Raw genomic sequence first — 7,870 nt, 5'->3', positions numbered from 1 at the left:
TTCTTCCTTGTTTAGCATTCATTTCCTAGTGGTTGGAATTGATCATAAAGATTAGATTCGTGTAAAATCCTGGCTTTCCCCTATTTTTGGTTTGTAAATCAGCATGATCAGCAGGTCAACATAACCTAGCCATGTGGACCAATCCATTTACCTCATTTTGCCACCTTGCAGGTCTCCCCACAGTGGATCGTATTTCTTCACTAACCACGTTGGCTCCTCAAACTCTAACTGTGATGTTATACTAACCGCTGGCCACTAACTGTCAATGTTGCTTGAGCCACTGGGACATGTGTCCTCTACCCGCTTTCTCGCATTTTTAAATTTCCTCGCATCTCCATAATGCGGGAAAGCGCTGATTTTTGATCTCCATGAGATTAATGATTGAGAACTCTTTTGTGTACTGTGCTTGTTCCTATCCTAGGCCCATCACACCTGGTGCCACCTCAGTAATTCGTACCACACTTGGCAACACATAGCATCCAATTGGTGATCCATAGAGAAACTGGTCCCACAGGGACACATGGTGACAAAGAATTATGTCGCTATGGAAAAACAATGTGTAACTTTCCATAGCGACATAACACCAACCATGGATCAGACCACATCGAACGATGAGGGCTCATCAAGTACCTAGCTGTGAGGAGGGTGGGCGAATGATGTCATCTGGGACACATGCCCTCCACCCACTTTCTCACATTATTTATCTTGCCTGCACCTTGATTTTGCAAGAAAGCCTCAGTCGTGGATCCGTTAAGATCTGACAGTGCTAAGAGATCTATAGAACTGCATATTTGGTAAGCTAGGTGGGCCAATGAGATGCCTTCATCGTACTCTGACTCATCTGACAACTGCCACAGAAGACAAGTTGTCGATACTTTCTGAGAAAGTGGGCCCATGATGTCATTTGAGACAGGTGTCGTCAAACTACTTCCTTGCATTATTTAATTTCCTCGCATCTTGATAATGCGAGAAAGCCTCAGCCCTTGATCTGGGGAGATCTGATGGTGCTCGTAACTTGTGCCTTTTGGACCTGCACGACTACACTCTATGACACCACCTGGACGTGTGTCAACAACCCACTTTCTCGCATTGTCAGAAGGTCTGAAAAAGATTTGAATGCGAGGAAGCAAGCACCAATAAAATTGCTAGCTCAGCTAGCCACCTTGTCCAGCCTGCAGCCCACAGAAGGAACATAGACCCACCTGCCATGCCTCACCAAAAGGGCTTTCCCACATTATTTAAAATGCTTGCATCTGTATCTTACAGGGAAGCACCTACCGTAGATCTGGCGAGATCTGACGGCGAGGAAAGTTGCATGCCGGCGAGGCAAAACATTAAAATACTTTGGGCATTAAAATATCATAAATTTGGTGGGTAGCCATTATATGGGCCTGTTAGATTGTGGTGACTGATCAGGAAAGTACTGTACATACTTCATAAATAGTGGGGTTTTGGGCAGTAGCCGACATGGTAGCTGACATATTATGGCCGACATATGGCCGACATGTTATAACCCTAAAGCAGTTTAATACTTGTATAAAAGGGCTTAGGGTTGGATATTTTTCATAATGTTGTGATACGAAATTGGTTCTTGCGACGGTATTGAGCTGTAAGGGATTACAGATTGTAATCAAGTTGTAATCACTGGATTGTAATAAGATCAGACTTGCTGTTTGGTGGACGTAGCCCAGGGATTGGGTGAACCACGTTAAATCTTGGTGCCTTGTGTTCATTTCTGTGTGTTCTATTATTTTCTATTATTGGTTTTATTTGCATGTAGTTTTTTATTTCTGTCCATGGTTTATCCTAACAAGTGGTATCAGAGCCAGGTTGTCTTTCAGTTATCCTCTGCAGGAAAGTCTCACGGTTAAGTGGGAGTCTCACAGTTGAGTGGGAGTGATGGAAGATGAGGGTAATTTGAGGGTTGACAGGTTTAATGGGCAGAACTTCCAGTTATGGAAGATGCAAATGGAAAACTATTTATATCAGAAGGATTTATGGAAGCCGTTGGAAGGAAAAGCCAAGAATTAGGGAACTATGTCAGAGGCTGAATGGGATCTTTTGGACAGAAAGGCACTCAAAAGCATTAGATTATGCTTGGCACCCTCGGTGGCATTTAATATTACAAAAGCAAAGATGACAGAAGATTTGATGAAAACCCTAGCGACACTATATGAAAAGCCCTCCGCTTCAAATAAGGTATTTCTCATGAAGCATTTATTTAATATGAAAATGGAAAAAGGTGGATCTGTTGCAGATCATTTAAATGAGTTTAATACTATTACTAGTCAATTATCTTCTGTGGGTATCAATTTTGATGAAGAAATTAGGGCTCTCTTGATTTTGTGTTCTTTGCCTGAAAGATGGAATGGCTTGGTAATGGCGGTGAGTAATTCTGTTCCTGGATCTAGTACCCTAAAATATGATGATGTGATCGATGTTATTTTAAGTGAGGAAACTCGTAGAAAATACTCAGGTGGATCTACATCAGGAAGTGCTTTAAATGCACAAAGCAGGGGCAAAATGACTGAAAGAGGAAGTAGCTCTGGAAATCATGGGAAATCAAGAGGAAAGTCAAAAGGGAGGAGGTCTCAATCGAGAGGACCAAATGATTGCTGGTACTGTGGGAAACCAGGGCACAAAAAGAAAGATTGCTGGAATTGAAAGAAAAATGAAGGAGATAAATCAGATGGAGATAAGAAGGCAAATGTGGTAAGTAACAAATCCGAAGAGGATGCTTTGCTTCTGTCTTTAGAGAGTGTTGATGATTCATGGGTTTTAGATTCTGGTGCTTCATTTCATGCTACACCTCATAGAGGTTATTTCATTGATTATGTCCAAGGGGATTTTGGGCTTGTTTATTTGGGGTATAATGAACCCTGTCAGATTGTTGGAAAGGGAAAAATTAAGATTAAGTTGCAGAATGGGAATCATTGGCTACTACATGAGGTAAGACATGTTCCAAAACTAAGTAGAAATTTAATTTCAGCAGGGCAACTCGATGATGAGGGTTGTGTAGTTACTTTTAATGATAAAAATTGGAAGGTTTCAAAAGGTTTCCTTATAGTAGCAAAAGGTGTGAAAGTAGGCACCTTATATCTTTGTACAGGTCATATTGTTCCTTCTACTTTGATTGTTTCAGAGAAAAATGAATATTCAGGAACAATTACTGCAGTTGAGCAGGGAGAACAAATAGCTGCTGTAGATTTTGATACAGCGCTGTGGCACAATAGACTTGGGCACATGAGTGAGAAAGGTATGAAAGTACTTCATTCAAGGAAAGTTTTACCAGGTCTAAAATGTGTGAATATGGATTTCTGTGAAAGTTGTGTGTATGGAAAACAAAAGAGAGTGAGTTTTGTAAAGACAAGGAAGGAAAACAAAAAGGAGAAATTAGAGCTTGTGCATACAGATGTATGGGGACCAGCCCAGGTATCTTCCCTTGGTGGCTCTCATTATTATGTTACATTTATTGATGACACAACTAGAAAAGTATGGGTTTATTTCCTTAGACAGAAATCTGATGTATTTCAAACTTTTAAGAAATGGAAATACTTGGCTGAAAATGAGACTGGTAAGAAATTAAAATGTCTCAGATCTGATAATGGTGGTGAGTATTGCAGTCATGAATTTGAAGATTATTGCTCCACTAATGGTATTCATAGATAAAAAACTGTTCCAAGGACTCCACAGGAAAATGGAGTGGCTGCACACATGAACAGGACTATAATGGAGCGCGCAAGGAGCATGAGGTTGCATGCTGGGTTTCCCTTACACATGTGGGTGGAGGCTATCAATACTGTAGTATATTTGATTAATAGAGGTCCCTCTACTCCTTTGGGCTGTGGTATTCTAGAGGAAGCATGGACTGGTAAGAAGGTGAGTTATTCTTTTCTCAAGACCTTCGGTTGTGAAGCTTTTGCTCATATAGACTCTAAAAATAGAACCAAGCTAGAAGCTAAATCAAAGAAATGTGTCTTTTTTGGATATGGCATTAATAAATTTGGTTATAGGCTTTGGGATTTTGAAAATCTTAAAATTATTAGAAGTTGAGATGTCATATTCAATGAGAAAGTGTTGTACAAAGATCTGTTGCAGCAACATGAGAAGAAAGAAGATGATTATGTAGTGTTGGATGATACTCCAAAAGCTGATGTTCCAGCCATTCCTCATGATGTGCAACAACTGCAACAAAAAATACCACACACACCAGTGAATGTTAGATGGTCAACAAGGAAAATTAGACCTCCACAAAGGTTTTCTCCCTCTTTGTATTCTATTTTACTTACTGATCCTGGTGAACCTGAAAGTTATGATGAAGCTGTGCAGGTGGATACTAAGATTCAGTGGGAGTCTACAATGAAAGATGAAATGGACTCTTTGCTGAAAAATAAGACATGGGATTTGTGCAAGTTGCTTGCAGGTAAAAAGGCTTTACAAAATAAATGGGTTTACAGGTTGAAAGAAGAGGAAGGAGGTAAGAAAAGATTTAAGGCCAGGTTAGTTTTAAAAGGATTTGCACAAAAAAAGGGAATTGATTTTGATGAGATATTTTCTCCTGTTGTTAAAATGACTTCTATTCGTACTGTTTTAAGTCTTGTGGCTACTGAAGATTTGCATTTAGAGCAGATGGATGTTAAAACAGATTTTCTTCATGGTGATTTGGATGAAGAAATATATATGGCTTAGCCACAGGGTTTTGAGGTCAAAGGTAAGGAGAACTTAGTGTGCAAATTGAAGAAAAGTTTATATGGCTTGAAGCAAGCACCTCGGCAATGGTATCTGAAATTTGACAGTTTTATGCATGAGCATGGATATAATAGGCGTCATTCAGATTACTGTGTTTATTTTAAGAGGTTGGATGATGATAGCTACATTATTTTATGTTTATATGTTGATGATATGCTTATAGCTGGGTCTAACATGGATCATATTAAGGGGCTGAAATGCCAATTAGCACATGCATTTGCTATGAAGGATTTGGGGGCAGCAAAACAAATCCTTGGTATGAAGATTTGTAGAGATAGGAAGAACTGAACATTGACGCTATCTCAAGCTGATTATGTTGAGAAGGTGTTGCAACGTTTCTCTATGGAGAATGCTAAAGCTGTCAGCACACCTTTACCTGGTCATTTGAAATTGACTAAGGAGATGTGTCCCAAGACATAGGAAGAGGAGGATAAGATGTCCAAGGTACCCTATGCTTCAGCTGTAGGAAGTTTGATGTATGCTATGGTATGCACTAGGCCAGATATTGCACATGCAGTGGGAGTCGTTAGCAGGTATATGAGTCATCCAGGATTTGAGCATTGGAATGCTGTCAAGTGGATTCTCAGATATTTGAGAGGAACATCCAATAAGTGTTTACACTTTGGGGGCTCTACTACTGATTTACAGGGCTATGTTGACTCAGATTTGGCTGGGGATATTGATACCAAGCAGAGTACTACAGGTTATGTCTTTACTGTTGGTGGGGTAGCTGTGAGCTAGGTTTCTAGGTTACAGAAGATTAATGCTCTCTCCACTACAGAGGCAGAGTATGTTGCTGCTACAGAGGCAGCCAAAGAGATGATATGGCTTTAGTTCTTCTTGGAAGAATTGGGACATCCTCAGAAGGATAATTATTTGTTCACAGCTAGTCAGAGTGCCATTCATCTTGCTAAGAATTCAGCTCTGAATTCTAAGACCAAACACATACAGTTGCGGTACCATTTCATTCGGTCAGTTTTGGAGGATGGACAGTTAAAGCTGGAGAAGATACATACCAATGACAATCCAGCAGATATGTTGACAAAGGTTGTAACAAGGGAGAAGCTGAACTCCTCTTCAGCTTCGGTTGGTCTTTTAGACTGAACATGAATAAAAGAATAGTAGAGTCCAGGATGGTTTGATCCAGTGGGAGCCCCATGTGGTAGTGGTATTGCTACAGGATCAGTCTCCAAGTGGGAGATTGTTGTTTAGTGTGGAGCCTGATCAATCCCCAAGTGGGAGATTGTTAGATTATGGAGATTGTTAGATTGTTAGAATGCGAGGAAGCGATCGCCAATACAATTTCTAGCTCAGCTAGCCACCTTGTCCAACCTGCGGACCACAGAAGGAACATAGACCCAACTGCCATGGGTCACCAAAAGGGCTTTCCCACATTATTTAAAATGCTTGCATCTGTATCTTGTAGGGAAGCGCCTACCGTAGATCTGGCAAGATCTGACGGCGAGGAAAGTTGCATGCCGGCGAGGCAAAACATTAAAATACTTTGGGCATTAAAATATCATAAATTTGGTGGGTAGCCGTTATATGGGCCTATTAGATTGTGGTGACTGATCAGGAAAGTACTATACATACTTCATAAATAGTGGGGTTTTGGGCAGTAGCCGACATATTATGGCCGACATATGGCCGACATGTTATAACCCTAAAGCAGTTTAATACTTGTATAAAAGGGCTTAGGGTTGGGTATTTTTCATAATGTTGTGATCCGAAATTGGTTATTGCGGTGGTATTGAGCTGTAAGGGATTACGGATTGTAATCAGGTTGTAATCATTGGATTGTAATACGATCAGACTTGCTGTTTGGTGGACGTAGCCCAGGGATTGGGTGAACCACGTTAAATCTTGGTGCCTTGTGTTCATTTCTGTGTGTTCTATTATTTTCTGTTATTGGTTATATTTGCATGTAGTTTTTTATTTCTGTCCGTGGTTTATCCTAACAGGGCCAACATTCAAAATTCAAACTTTTGGCAGGGGGGGCAAAAATGGATAACATTTTTGGCGACTCATAGGGGATGCGATCCTGCTACACATAAGACCAATGGCTTGAAGCATCCATTAGGCTACAGAGTCATAAAAAATATGTAGATTCTGAGCACTATGAAACTCTAACCCCACCTCTAAGAGGAAAACCTAGAAACCCTTGTCTTTGCAACCGAAACCAGAGACCAAAACTTCTTTCTGCAACCACAAAACTTCAAAACTTGCTGTCTTACAAAGACAAATCCTGTGCTCATGCACTTTTTGGAAAATATGAAACAAACAGAGAATAGAACTAAACTAACTATGTACATGGAATCTCAAACCCTCAAAAAAAAGGCTTGAGATGGATCCCATTGATTGGGATAGGCAGAATCTCACCATTAGGCTTTCTTAACTAGAAAGCATTAGCCTATTTGCAATTGATAATTAGATAGGGGCCACTCCATAATCCATCAGACTTTGAGTGTCTTCCTAGTTTTGCCCTATCTGCATCCCATTTCAGAACCAAATCTCCCTCCTTGAAGATTCTAACCTTGGCTTTCCTGTCAAAGCTCTTCTTTACTTGTCATTGATGTGTTTCTAGGGTCTATATGGCCTGATTTATTTTCTCTTATAGCTCCATCAGCTCTACCATTCTCATTGTCATGGCATTATCTTCAATCAACTCCAACTAATGAGCTAGCTCTAGGGATGGGACCTCCAATGAAATTGGAAGCCTTGCTTCTTTTCCATAGACTAACATGAATGATGAGTTCCCTATTGATCTTTTAGGTGTTATTCTATCATCCCATAGTGCATTCTTCAATTTTTTATGCCAAAACCTCTGGTTATCTTCTATTGTCCTTTTCATGATCTTGATCAGGTTCTTGTTGGATGACTCAGCTAGGCCATTACCCTAGGGGTAATAATTTTAGGATGTGCTCAAATAAATGTTATGATCCATTGCCCATGCACAAATCTGAGCTACTACAAATGACCTTGCATTATCTGAAATAATAGTTGAAGGGGCACCAAATCTGGTCACAATCCCATCAAGGAATTCCACAACTGAAGATTCAGTGGCATTCTTCAATGCAACTACCTCTATCCATCTGGTGAAGTAATTTGTAGCAGCTAAAAT

This window comes from Cupressus sempervirens, chromosome 9 (assembly GCF_028749045.1).
Source record: "Cupressus sempervirens isolate cs-2001-9-10 chromosome 9, ASM2874904v1, whole genome shotgun sequence".
Lineage (NCBI taxonomy): Eukaryota > Viridiplantae > Streptophyta > Pinopsida > Cupressales > Cupressaceae > Cupressus > Cupressus sempervirens.
This window is presented reverse-complemented; position numbering follows the sequence as displayed.